The 15,000-nt window shown below is 38.3% G+C and overlaps 1 protein-coding gene across 14 annotated transcripts in view; it reads right to left on the minus strand.

The window, feature by feature from the left end:
* The window catches only part of LOC135207246 (1-phosphatidylinositol 4,5-bisphosphate phosphodiesterase-like), a 712,917-nt gene that overhangs the window by 437,679 nt on the left and 260,238 nt on the right, over nucleotides 1-15,000 (minus strand). Inside the window, exon 4 of one of the 14 annotated variants that reach the window (XM_064238886.1) lies at nucleotides 11,207-11,264. The exons of the other annotated variants lie outside the window; for them this stretch is intronic. The gene's annotated coding sequence lies outside the window, so the exon portion shown is untranslated. The remainder of the gene's footprint in view (nucleotides 1-11,206; nucleotides 11,265-15,000) is intronic. 14 annotated transcript variants of the gene reach the window in all.

Consider the following 15,000-nt stretch of genomic DNA (forward strand, 5'->3'; position numbering starts at 1 on the left):
TTATTCTTATTATTAAAGGTATATGTAATCATTTTTTAGGCTAGTGGTGGGGAAAGAGTCATTTGAAGAACAAGCATTCAGTAAATAACATTTAAAGACGCTAATTCTACCTTAAAAAAAAAAGATGGTATGTTGAGGAAGATCCGGGTTATCCGATTATCCGATACAAATCAAAATGTGGAATTTGTACTGGAGACAAGACTTTATAAGAGCCAAAAGATGCAACAGTATTGGTTGATTTATATATATATATATATATATATATATTATATATATATATATATATATATATATATATATATATATTGTGTATATGTGTACGTACATATACATATGCTTGTATATACGAGGTGCATGTGCTTATGCATATGAAACTCGCATACTAATATTTACAAATGCTTATAAAGCTGATAAAATCGCATAAATTATTCACAAGTATCTGTTAATTTCGAACGCACATGTGGAGAGAGACAGAGTAGTAATCAGGTCATTTTTCCACTAAAGTTACGCCATCGATGTCTATGTTACTGTGAAACTATGGAACTATTTAGTTCTCACGAAATCCAGCATGTGCGCAGGGAATTTTGTAATTTTACATACGAAAATACTTTTGACACTTCCATTACTTCCATATGATGAGTAATAAAAAATTCATTTCTAAACCCGAAATCCCAAAAAGCATCTCTCTCTCTCTTTCTCTGAGAACATGGATACAGTATCTGGTTTCATAAAATATTTACATTCAAAAGATTTTCGCTTCATCGTCTCAATCTTGCTCCAGTTAACGGGAAGTTATCTTAAAAAACGCAGAAAAAATTTCGGTTAACTAATGAAAAAATATGTCTTTTTTTTTTCCCCCTTTGACCTATCAAATCAAAACTAAAATGAGAGAGCAAGATTTCTTTGTATATATATAACCAAAGAACAAACCACAGAAATGGAAAAGCCGCAAATGTAGTTATCAGGGCTGACCAATGCAAGTGTTTTTCATTCCTTCAAACTAAAGTACTGTGGATTTCGAACTGTCCAATGACGTTGTACTGAGGAGGTGTATGGATGAAACGCTACCGAAACTGTCAAACCCAATCTGTGTTAAGACGATGACAATGAAGAACGAGCCTCTAATCAAGGCGCTCGCTACCTCGCCTGAGCCACTTCCGTAAACAGTCACATCAAAGGGCTCCCCAGTGAACGCCTTGCAGCCTGATGAAGAGGTAGAGAACCAGTGAATCAAGACTTGCAAACGCGCGCGCACGCGTATGAAAGTAGTTTTTGTATTATTACGTAAAAGGGCAATAGGGCAAACAAGGTGTTACGGGGTTCCTCTTGGCAACACATTAGTTAGATTCTAGCTAACCATAAGACTGCCTTGAAGAGAGACTGGCTCCTCAGGAAGAATGATGAAAGTGACGCCAGTTAGCAGCTGCGCCATCTAACCTCGAAGAAATAATGTTGATACTCTTTGCTATACGTAATGTATTGTCCCAATAAACAACACGTACTACATTGGTAAAAGACCTTAAAATCAAAAGTAAAAATATGAGGCACGTAATATATAAAGATGCTATTAAGAACATTTCTGGTATTTACTATATGGCAAGAAGCTCATCTTCAGACGTTCTTCAATATTCTATAAAATTTGGGACTAAAATATGAGCTTGAGGTTTAGGGATGAGTATTGGTCGTCAAACTGAAGTTAGGTGCAATTGCTCATTTACTTCATCGATAACCTCTACCATCGTCAGGCGACGTTAGAAGTCTGATACTTTGAGGAGCAACCTGTTCAGGTTAAGGGACAATATTCCACTCTCGCACAATATGTATTAATGATAATGATGAAACTGTATGACAGTTTGAAATTTCATATTAGGGTCTCTCTCTCTCTCTCTCTCTCTCTCTCTCTCTCTCTCTCTCTCTCTCTCTCTCTCTCTCTCTCTCTCTCTTTTAAGGGGATGCTGGGAGTGCGCTGGTTTCAGTTTCCATTCATGTGTTTTCTTGGTTTCTTGAGATGGAATTTTTATGGTTGAGTTTCAAAGGTGAAAAATAACGCAAGGTATACGATCAATAATAATAATAAAAATAATAAAAAAAGGGTCTTCTACGAAATAATAATAATATGGTAAGAGCATCAAGGAAATGGATACCCTAATCGAGACTGTCAGGACTGTATCTGGGGACATGAAGGTGGAGTCTGGAATAGAAAAATATGCCTTGGTCGACATACAAAAAGGTAAAGTGACAAGAATTGAAGGGACAAAGCTAACAGATGGGAACAGCCCTAAATACCTAGATGAGACATACAAATACCTGGGAATAGTAGGAGAGGATATAAAACACCAAAAAGATGAAGGACACGACCAGGAAAGAATATATGCAGAGACTTAAGGCGATACTCAAGTCAAAACTCAGCGCAGGAAATATGATGAAAGCCATAAACACACGGGCAATGCCAGTAATAAGATACAGCGCAGGAGTAGTTGAGTGGATGAAGGCTGAACTCCGTAGCATGGACCAGGAAACTAAGAAACATGACAATACACAAAGCACTACACCGAAGGGCAAATACAGACAGACTATCCAGGACTGCGTCAACATCGAGAGTAGAGCACTGGGGCAATATCTGAAAACCACGGAAGAGGAGAGGCCAAGGAGTTCATGGGAAGAAGGACTGATAAAAGTAGACGACGACCCAGAAATATACAGAGACAGGAGCATTAATGACAAACAGAATGGAGGAATGGCACAACAAACCAATGCACAGACAGTACATGAAGAACTTAAGGACAAAGAAGGAATGCTAATAGCGGCACAAGATCAGGCCCTAAGAACCAAATATGTCCAAAGAACGATAGATGGGAATAACATCTTACCCATATGCAGGAAGTGCAATATGAAAAACGAGACCATTAACCACATAGCAAGCGAATGTCCTAAACTTACATAGAACCAGTACAAAAAGAGGCATTCAGTTGCAAACGCCCTCCACAAGAGCTTCTGCAGGAAATACCAGCTAACTTGCAGTAATAAGTGGTACAGACACCAACCTGAGGGAGTGATAGAAAACGATCAGGCAAAGATCCTCTGGGACTACGGTACCAGAAAAGATAGGGTGATATGTCCAAATAGACCAGACGTGACGTTGATTTACAAAATCAAGAAGAAGAATCACTCACTGATGTCGAAAGACCGTGGGACACCAGAGTAGATGAGAAAGAAAGAGAAAAAATTGACAAGTATCAAGTGGAAATTGTACCCATAATCATAGGGACACTAGATCTGAAGATCCCTGAAAATGAACATGGAAAAACTAGATGCCGAAGTAGCTCCAGGACTCATGCAGAAGAGTGTTCTACTAGAAAAGGCACACATAGTGAGCAAAGTGATGGACTCCAAAGGCGGCAGGATATAAACAGGAACCCCACACTATAGAAACCACCTCGTGATAGACTGTGATAGACCAAAAAAGAAAAAAGAAATAATAAAATGAAATAACTAACTAAATAATAATAGTATAATTATTATTATTAGTATTATTATTACTAATTTTAATTTAATATCATTACCATTATTATTATTTTTGCAAAAAAAATCAGAAAACCTTGTTGAACATAAAAATCTTTTATAAAAGCACTTCATAGCTATGACGAAATGCCTCTTACAAAAGCCGTCGTGTGATTTCCTCTACATAACTACCATGTCATTATTTTGGCGTTGTTGGACCCCGGGGGTTATGGTAGTATGGGTTTTTAAAAGCTTTTATTTAGCTGAATTTTGTGTATTTGTTTTGTTTGTTCGTCTTTTTCAAATCTTGTAACTCAATTTTCGACCTGTTCCCTGCCGCCGATGGACTTGAAATTTTGCATGGTAACTCATTCCCGGTGGCATTATAAACTTACATGATCAGTAGGTTAGCAGTGACCTCTAATGACCCTACAGTGATCTCTCCCAGTATCTCAGGATTTGTATGAAACTTCCGATTTTTCACAAATTCTTTGACTTAGCTACATTCATAATCGGTTACATTTTCTGTCAAGACTAAAGAGTATGAAATAAGAAAAAATATAAAAAAGTCTTAGAGAAAACTTAGAAAAACCAGGATTTTCTTACACTTCATCATGTCTAAAAAAAATACAAGCGTGGGCGGCAAACATTTAAGAAAATAGTACAAGAGATCATAAAAGTATATTTCTTTTCTTGTAAGCATTTTCTTTATGCTTTTGTATGACATTTTTAATAGTAAGAAAATCCTAGAGTATCTCAAAAAATATATATTTTTCACTTTTTAATGAATTTTAATAGAAGCTTTTTTTATACTTTTTTTTATATTTTTTCTGTCTGGCAGCCGAACTTTCAACCACAATGAGCAGAGGTACAGTTAGGAATTGAGCCTTCTCAGTTTACCGTTTATCAGACTGTAAAACAAATGAATGCTCGGTGAATAGAATGCCAGTAGTAACCCAGCTATAATATTGTGAAGCGCACAATCCTTATAACCCCTCAAATGACTTTTGCTTGAGTTGCAGTCACCAAATGTAATACCTGTTCTTTGAGTCAAAGTCAGTCTAAACCCGACAGCAATCAATAAGGTTTTACGATTCATCTAGTATTATAAGCAATTGCCTTTGGGTTTTTAATAATATTGTGAGAAATTTAAAGCGCCACGCTCCACTACCCACATTTACTAGTTTGTATATGATGTCTCTACAGAAAAAGTATTTGTTCGTTAATTCATCTTTATTTACGTTTTCTTTCCCTCTGGCAACTTCTTATTTTTTTTCATACTTGGAATCATATTCCGTGAAATCTTGCTTCATAAGTCTTTTACCCGGATATAATGAATGTTTATTTTGAATAATGAGGAAATAACACAGCAACAAGCTTTTAGAAGCTCTCTTCTTTGTGGTGCATTTGCAGAAAATATAATTTTCCTTATTCTTTCTGACGACACATGTAATACCCGTTTAGATCAGTGGTTCCCAATCGAGGTCCACATGAACAGTGGGGGTACATGTAACATTACTTGGGTCCACACAAAAAATAACGAATTGGGGGTCCACGGTAATATTTTAGTGGTCCATAGAGCAATTCTACTTCAGAACAGTTGTTATTACTGGGAATGGAAATTATACAGTAATCTACGCCATATTAAAAAACTAAAAGAAGAGATATTCATGTAGCTTTGAATTTTTATGGAATCAAGTACAAGGAAAAAGTTACCACCAATGCCATCCCTACAGTAAAGTCTCAGATGTGGTTGAATGACCTTTAATAGTTAGGATTTTTTTATTCATATATATTTTTTTTGTTAACCTAGGTACTCATCTATCGGACAGTGGCAATAACAAAGGGAGGTGAAAATCGCCCATTTTTCTTTTCTCAGGTAGCAGGCAGCTACCTTCGATTTCTCTCTCTCTCTCTCTCTCTTATATATATATATAATATATATATAGTATATTATTTATATATATATAAATATATATATATATATATATATATATTATATATATATATATATACACCCACACCACACACACACACACACACCCACACAACACACACACACACATATATATATATATATATATATATATATATATATATATATATATATATATATATATATATATATATATAGTATATACATTACATTGAGGGTCGAAGGGGCTTAGAACCAAAATGGTGCATTTGCTTTACCCCTAATTGTCCCGCTAATCGCCCTTGGGATTCATTTGCCTGGCATTGCCTGGAACGCAGTGTTCATATGTTTAATAAAGTCCATAATTGGATTCAAACTATTTTTCCTCCGGATTTTTCTTTCTAACTCTAGTTATGAATAACTAGCAGATACAAAAGTTTTATCACATTCCGTGGAATGGCTATAGGAGTCCAACAAGAAAAAGCACACAAAAAAAAGGAAAAAGGGTACATGGGTTAAAAAGGGCCGAGAACCACTGATCTAGATTATGCATTACATAATTCTTCATGAACTATTAATTAAAGTGTTGACATGGCTAAAAAATGTCATTGGAACTGTCACCGATTTAGGACCCTACGTTGTCTGGAAGCCAATAATAATAATAATAATAGTTGAGTGGGTGAAGGCTGAACTCCGCAGCATATACCAGAAAACTAGGAAACACATGACAATACACAAAGCACTACACCAAAGAGCGAATAAAGACAGACTACACATAACACGAAAGGAAGGAGGGAGAGGGCTACTAAGCATAGAGGATTGCGTCGACATCGAGAGCAGAGCACTGGGGCAATATCTGAAAACCAATGAAAACGAGTGGCTCAGGAGTACATGGGAAGAAGAACTGATAAAAGTAGACGAAAACCCAGAAATATACAGGGAAAGGAGAATGACATACAGAACGGAAGAATGGCACAACAAACCAATGCACGGACAGTACATGAGACAGACTAAAGAACTAGCCAGCGATAAAACATGGCAATGGCTACAGAGGGGAGAACTCAAGAAGGAAACAGAAGGAATGCTAACAGCGGCACAAGATCAGACCCTAAAGCCCAGATATATTCAAAGACCGATAGATGGAAATACCATCTCACCCATATGCAGGAAGTGCAATATGAAAAACTAGACCATAAACCACATAGCAAGAGAATGGTACTTGCACGGAACCAGTACAAAAAGAGGCATGATTCAATAGCAAAAGCCACTGGAGCCTGTGCAAAAAATACCAGCTACCTTGCAGTAATAAGTAATAGGGTGATACTTGCAAGTAGACCAGACGTGACGTTGATTGACATAATCAAGAAGAAAGTATCACTCATTGATGTCGCAATACCATGTGACACTTCAGTAGATGAGAAAGAAAGAGAAAAAGTTGAAAAGTATCAAGACCTAAAAATATAAATAAGAAGAATATGGGATATGCCAGTAGAAATTGTACCCATAATCATAGGGACACTAGGTGTGATACCAAGATCCCTGAAAATGAACCTGGAAAAATTAGATGCTGAAGTAGCTCAAGGACTCATGCAGAAGAGTGTGCTCCTGGAAACAGCTCACATAGGGAGAAAAGTGATGGACTCCTAAGGATGCAACCCGGAACCCCCCACGCTATAAAAACCTCCCAGTTCAATAAGATGACTGTGATAGACCTCCAAATAGCGGAGTAGCACAGAAAAAGCCGCTATTCGGAAAATAAAGATGAATCTCTACAAGCGTAACGTTGCTGAAGTAGCCATTTTGCTTGAGAGAGGGTCTGCTTCCCAAATACCATAATAATTATATTTAATAGTAACAATAATAAATAGGGAAGATGAATAATATCGTGTGAAATCCGTAGAGTTTCCCGCAAGTTTGTAAATTGCCCACTTCGGAACATGGTACAAAATTAAAAGCATGCAGTAATTCACTCATGATAATAATAATATCCTACATTTTAATATGAAATTTTACTTTTGAAGTAGTTTAAAGGAAATACAAACGTACAGTGCTTTCGCATTTAAAAGTGGGTAAACGGTAAATGCTGCTGCCTATACCAAAGATGATAAATCTGCAAGGCAAGAGGTTTCATTGCTAGCACAAACTATGAAGCTAGATTTTGGTCACCAAGACACTAACATTTGTTTTGTGAAGTCCAGGATATCCCACAGATTAGCCTGGGCGGCAATCTTAAAGAAAATCGGAGATCTACGTATCCAGATCCAATCTTCCCCACCTCAGTCCACAGCTCACCCTTCAGACATTCAATGAAATAGACCTTCTGACCTTTATCATTTGGAGAATATAGACCTTCCTCCAGTTTCGCTAGTAATGTAATAAAGCAACACCGAAATACAAGTAAATGTGCTCCACCGATTGGCAAATATCTGTAACTGAATAAGGAGATCCTCCCTTACATTTGTAAACATATATTCCTTCGCCCATTCCATACTCATAATCTGTTTGCACATAATCTAATTTTTGAATCGAACAACCATGCAATCATGTGAAAGGGGCAAACAATATTCATCGAATTTCTGCTGTTATTTATCAAAATATTTTTCTGCAACGACTTGTTTCGACTTACTCATTTCAATTTCTACCCATCTGAGAGAGGAAAATGAGACGGAAAAAAGTTCAAGGAGGAAAGACCGAACTATCCTTCTCTTTCGCCATTCTAGATTGAAATATCAGCATTCCCATTCGCCATACCTAAGGCTACCCTTTAGAAAAAGTGCATCAACCAACTCGATTCCTTATCCTTTGCATCAGCAACCAATTGCAATTCTCAAACTGTGATTGCATATTATAAATATTTTTCGTTATGTTTTCACTGAATGAAAACCGCTAAAAGATATTGCAATCTCCCTATACTTATTTACTCCGTCATCTGCGTAAAATAGTATAGCTTGCTTGTAAAAATACAGAAAGAAATAAGGAAATAAGGCACCCTTAGTTCGCTGAACATTGCATTCTTGACGAACAAACAGTTAGGAAAATCAGCTCCTGGATCAGCACTTAACACCTTCAGTGCTAATAACCAAGCCCAAATTTTAGGATATTAACATTGACGACATCGAATAATCGTTTTCCATTATTTTCTACTCTTATTAGTGCCCTTCCTCAATATCACAGATGATAAAATACACTCTTCCTATTTTCACACTCATAAACCGGCAAGTATAACTGAAATTATTTAATATCATCTAGCTGGCATTACATGCATTTCATATTCATGAATATTTCATGTTTAACAAATTGTCGTATACATGTTGCTCTTAGTCAACATCTGTTGAAATTTTTTAAATACCGACAGAGTCGCAATATCCACCCCATTCACATTCAATTTTTAGGCAATAATCTTGATAGATAGAGAAAAGTACATACCCATTCACAGTCAGGTTTTATGTAATGAGAGTTAGGCAGAAGTACACCCATTCACATTTAATTATTAGTCACAATTCTTGAGACAGAAAAAATCAAATCCCATTCACATTACGATATTTCGTAATAATCTTGCGAGGCATACGGAAGTGCACCTAATTCACATATAATTTGTGAGTAATAATCAAGCAGATGTACACCCCATTCATATACAATTTTTGCGTAATAATCATGAGAGATTGACAGAGAGGAGCACATCCCATTCATGTTTACTTCGTTCATAATATTCTTGAGAGAAAGCAAGTACACAACATTCACATTCATTTTATACATAACAATGTATAAAATGAATGTGATGGTCAGAAGCGTCCCTATTCACATTAAATATTTACGTAATAATTTGAAAGATTGACAAAACAAACCGAATAACCAATATAACCTCCTTAACGGAGATAACTAGTATGTGCACGTCATTTATTTGTGAGTGCAGTATGAGTTCATTCCAATCAAAATGCAGACCTGCCTAAGGAGTTTAGGCAAAAATGCTTTTGTCGTGATATGCATCCATTTTTGCTTTTACTAGCTGCCTCTGTATACCAGTCAATTTGCCACTGAGGTATTACAGATTATATATGGTGATCATTTCCTGCTTCTAATCATCACGAAGTATCATTTGCTAACGAAGTCGCATGAGAAACAAGTGACAAAATTATTCCAGCGAAAAATAATATACTTTAACAACGATAAGGGTGCAATACTATGTTTATTTTGTACATGATGAGTCACTGCATAAAACATCAGTGACAGGCACAACAAGATTTATCCTAAACTTTACAATTACAGTTCTGAGTACTGCAATCAAAAGAGAAATGTACTGATTCCACAACGAAATGTGTTGATCTCATGAATTAAGTCAGACTAAACTGCGCAAACTTAGCGTCACTGAAGTTCTTACACGGGATGCTCAGGCAGTTGCTTCTCCATCGTGAAAGCTAACAAAGGCTCTGGCAGAGGAAGTACTGACGCTTTCCCCGTCCATTCTTCCAAGTTTACCTTCAACCGGTATATTAGAATGGAATATAGAGTTTAGGCCAAAGGCCAAGACTGGGACCATAGACAACTTGAAAAGTAGTCTATGCCTGGGACCTATGAGGTCATTCAGCGCCGGAAAAGAAACTGAGAGTAGTTAGGTTTGAAGGGTCTAACAGAATGAAAACCTCGCAGTTGCACTATGAAATAATTGTTAAGAGAGGGTGGCTAGTATGGTTAACAAGATGGAAGAAAGATAATATGAATGTAGGTACAGTAAAATGAATGAAAGGGTTTGCAGCTAGGGGCCGAAGGGTGACCCAAAATCACAGTTCTTCAACATATTCTGTAAAACGTTATCATGATGCCATTATCATGCATTAAAAGATTCACACCAATTACTAAAGCGTAACAACGATATCAAATCTAAAGTGGAAGTGAATTTAATGCCTTCACTGGCCTTATGCAGCAAGTACATAGTGCCAAATAGCATGTCTTACAACAAACAGCTTTGCTAGTGCGCCTTGTCTTAATAATAGAATGTCTAAACGATTCAACTTCCAAACTTATAGACCTGAAAATGTTACAGAATGATCTACTTCAGACTATACTGACAATCGTTTCATATGAAATCATCCCACTCCAGCGAACAAATAACAAAAGTCTGTATGTGTTGTTTACTTCAGCTGCCTTCTGTCTCGTTATTTCACGTCACTCCTAACCGTCCACCTATTACCACCACCTAGGAAAGACCGTCACCTCGTGTCCCCTCCCGTAGCCAGCTGAGCAACGCACACTGGCGTCTGCGTTGCCATGACAACGGCACGTCTCCTCCACTCCTGCCTAACATACAGGTACTCCCCTAGTATCCGAATGCCGAAACCCCTTCCAGCATATCGAGCTCATCCCTACGTTGGCTTGCTTGTTTGTCGTTCCCGTTTTGCAAAATTTTTTTTAACAGGTTCATACTTACGGTAACAGTTTCCAATTGAGCATCTTTATGGAAAGCTGTATGTTCGTCAAGATCGCGATTGCCATCTACTCAAGGATCGATACTATTGCACTGTGACTTTCATATCTCGGTCGCCTTTCGTAATCAACCATTTTCATCAACACGTCTATCTTCATGGCCTAGAGATGAGCATTCAGCAGTGAGGTCATGAAAGTTCCAACTTGACTTAATAAATTTAGAACGCTGTACTATGGAATAGCTCACATTTCACTGCCACAATTTTGCGATGGCGAATCTACAATAAAATTTTAAATGTACTCAAAGAGACTCCTTTCTTAAGACCATTAGAACTTAACGTTAAACAAGGGGAAAACATATCTACTTACTTATCTACTGTCATTTATGTTGCATCCACGTCATTAAATCTTATTTCCGTTTCGTTACCTGTAAACAAGAGAACAAATTTAAGTTAGCTCTTTCAGCCAGCAAATGATCTAATTCTACTTCAATATAAAAAAAAGAACTAGATTCAAATACTCCTTAAAAACTATTAAAAGTTCCTTTAAACATTTTTTTCTGGTGTAACGAAGCAGCAAATGATCTTTTATAAGAAGTAAAACGAAATAATTCCAAAAGATAAGTTTCAATAATATACTTAACTTGACCTATCGCCATTAAAATCTTTATTTACACAATGCGAGAATTTCCAGAAATTACAGATGATTAATATTCTTAGGAACGATTCCAAGGAAGGTCTTCAATTTTCATGCGATTCAAACAGCATTATCAAGAATCCTTCTAGTTAGAGCAGCTTTGATTATCCTACCTAGGAAACAGAAAGTATTTTAGGGAGCACATTCTGAAAATATACCTTGGTTCTCAATAGAAGAGGATGTAGGAAATATATATATATATATATATATATATATATATATATATATATATATATATATATATATATATGTGTGTGTGTGTGTGTGTGTGTGTGTGTGTGTGTGTGTATAAACATATAATTTATGTATGTGTGTGTGCGTGAACGTTTGTGCATATATAGACGATTTCTTCATTGCCATAAATACTGACAAAGAAGCCACTCGCCTACATTATGCTATGAAGTGAAACTATTGCCTAAACTATTCTATTGAATATGGGGTCGAAGGCCAGTTTCCCTTCTTGGATGTAAACAAGGAGAAGACAGGAGGTAAGGTCAATACCATAACTATTATTTACCAAAGGACTACTGATGTGGGTCGGTGCCTGAAAACCTGTGGGAATGGCCTGAACTTACAAACACTGTGGTAGCTGCCTTCATGAGAAGTGCAATTATGCACCGTTCCTTGCGGAAAGCTACTCATGGTAGTGGAGATGCACGAGTAGTTAGATAGATCCCCAGAAAGGATAACATTATAGCAGATCAATAAGCCAGGGTGGACCAGAGAGTAATGGTCCTTGGAACAAGGAGTGCTGTGGGAGGGTCCCCCATTGGACCTGTTTGCAAGGTACAACAGGCTTCCCCTTTATTGTTCTTTGGTCCCCAACCAAAAAGCCACCCTTAGGACATCCTGGATGAGTACACTTTTCCCCCATTCAGCCAAGTGAGGAAGGTCATTAACAGATCGTTTGTGTCCCAAGGACTGAGACTAACACTCGTAGCTCCAAAATGGCCCCATGCAGAATGGTACACGGACCTCCTCTACCTGCCAGTGGGTGTAACCGAGGGAACTCCTGCTCACCGCTACCCTACTGAAGTAAGAACACAGTAGGTGGTATCTTCAAGCAGTCGCCTCCAGCTTCATGGGGACTATACCAGAGAAAATGTAAGGTTTTTCTTCATTGTTGCAGTGGCAGGGCTCTCCATCCCCTCAGAGTGTGTGTGAGAGATGTGGCAGATTTCCTCTTTCTGCTGCTGGTGTCAGCAATCAAGGAACATAATGCTGCCCTATCCTGAGTGTTAAATCCCAGGGCATAGACCTTCTGTCTTCGTGGGAGTTGTCAGACATGATAAAAAACTTCAAAATGAGCTGCCACAGTTGTGAACTGAAACCCCCAGGGTGGGACTTAACCAAGGTCCTAACCTCCCTGAGATAACCGCTTCAAGGCCTTCAGACATGCATCAGAATGGGACTTGACAAGGAAGACAGTGTTCCTGTTGGCCTTAGCTTCAGCAAAAAGTGTGGCTAGAGAGTTACATGCCCTCTCATACAACATAACCCACTCCCATGGTTGGATGTCTATGAGGTTCACATTCCTGCAGAGTTTGTCACTAAAACCCAGGACCCAGCCACTTACAACCCAGGATTTGTTGGGAGACTAAAAGGAAGAGATGTCACTAAGCCCAGCGAGGGTTTTGAGAGCCTACATCAAACATACAGCACTTCTTAGGCTGAGTATTCACGCACAGGTTTACCTGTCAGTCTCCCTGTCAGTTCATCGAAACTGACGCTAATATGTATGTGTGGACGACAGTTTGTGGCCGGAGTCAGTTCACTCACCTAAAGTTTTTTCGACTGACTGACAGGTGACTGCATGCGTGGATGGGTAACCAATGCTTTTATGACAGCTTGCCCCTGGATTTCACCTGGGAAGGATCTCGGCCTCTCAGACCAGAATATGAATAAACTAGTATGTGAGCTGATTTCCGAATAGCAGTTTTTGAAATTTATGCCTTTCCCATGATGAGGTACTAAAAGTCCCCGCTGAAACCGTTTATGAGTGATACTGTGTGTATGTGTAACAAAACAAGGCAACCGCCAAAGACGTTACAAGTTGGCGTGGCTTAGGCAGTTCAAAGAGTGCCACGCATCTCTATATCCCTTCGTGATTGGCCCCTTGTGTCTAAGGAGCCAGAATAACCAATCAGCTTCTTGCATAATGATGCCATCTGAAAAGGGGCATTTGAAACAGGCAGCTCTACCGGTCAAATCAGTTCGTCAGCGGGTCGCATACAGTACAGACAGACTGACTGGGTCGAGGCACGAGTGCCCAGTAGCCGAGTCCCGTCGCCGTCGGCCGCCACACAAAGACGTGTCACCATGAGTGTCGATAAGTCTAACCTGCCGTCCGGTTGTGCACTTGCATAGTTAACGTAATAATTAAAGGCCACCTGTGTAGCTAAGAAGAATACACCTGTGTTAAACGTTTCATCGATTATTATTTTTGCATGTCCTACATCGCATGCACGTAAACTTCTCTCTCTCCTGTTTATTCCTTCATATCCCGAACCCACAAATGACCGAGATCAGGTCATATGTATAGGCCTAATTAATTTCATTGTCAGACCCTGCAGCGCTATTTGTAGACTGTTGTGAGTCCAAATTATATAAAGAATAAAAACTATTTCCATGAGATAAATACAATTTGGGATAGGCCTAGGATTCACGGTCCATTTCATAAACAACTGAACCAACCCTCAGGTCTAATTTAACCTTATTCATTATTATTGCATGAGCATAGACATCTCTCTTTAATAGGCAATTTTTAGACCATACTCTGTTAAGCCTTTTTGCTTCTTCTTTCCTATTTTGAAGTGAATTGCAGCAGCAGCTAGTCTATGTAGCACCACTGCCTTATCAGCCAGCAGAGTTTCCATCACTGCCATAAAGTGTTGTCACAACGAAGGCTAGAAAAGAAATGAGGGCAACGACTGCCCAACTGACAGTTCTACTCTACATGTGGACGCTCATCTATTGAATGGTCATGGGTGAACTGAGCTATGAATCCCTGGACATAGAGAGAAGAGAGAGATTTCAAAGAACACCATCTTCTTTTAGTTGAGAGAAGTTGTTATGTGGGCATGCTAGTTGGACCACAACGGAGAACCTTCCCCTACAAAATTAAAGGCTCATAATGTAAGAGGTAAAGGACCCTTAGTGGTGTTCAAGAGGAGTCTTTTAGTCATCCAGGTCCTCTGGGCATGAGTCTGGAAGAGACAGGCAACATTCACCTCCTTTTATCTCAAGGACTTAGCACAAAGGCCCTTGGTTACCTTCACAATGGGCCCTACAGGAGTTCCATCAGAAAGAGAGGAGACAATGTTGTAGACGTCATGAGGGTCTTGGTAAGTAAGGTTTCACATATGTGCTGAAATGGACAGTATGGTAGGCACAATTCGCTATATAGAGTGATTCTCTATATATGAAAGCAAAACGTAGGGTCTTATACGTGTTGCACCAAATAACAA

The sequence above is a fragment of the Macrobrachium nipponense genome, chromosome 32, assembly GCF_015104395.2.
Source record: "Macrobrachium nipponense isolate FS-2020 chromosome 32, ASM1510439v2, whole genome shotgun sequence".
Classification (NCBI taxonomy): domain Eukaryota; kingdom Metazoa; phylum Arthropoda; class Malacostraca; order Decapoda; family Palaemonidae; genus Macrobrachium; species Macrobrachium nipponense.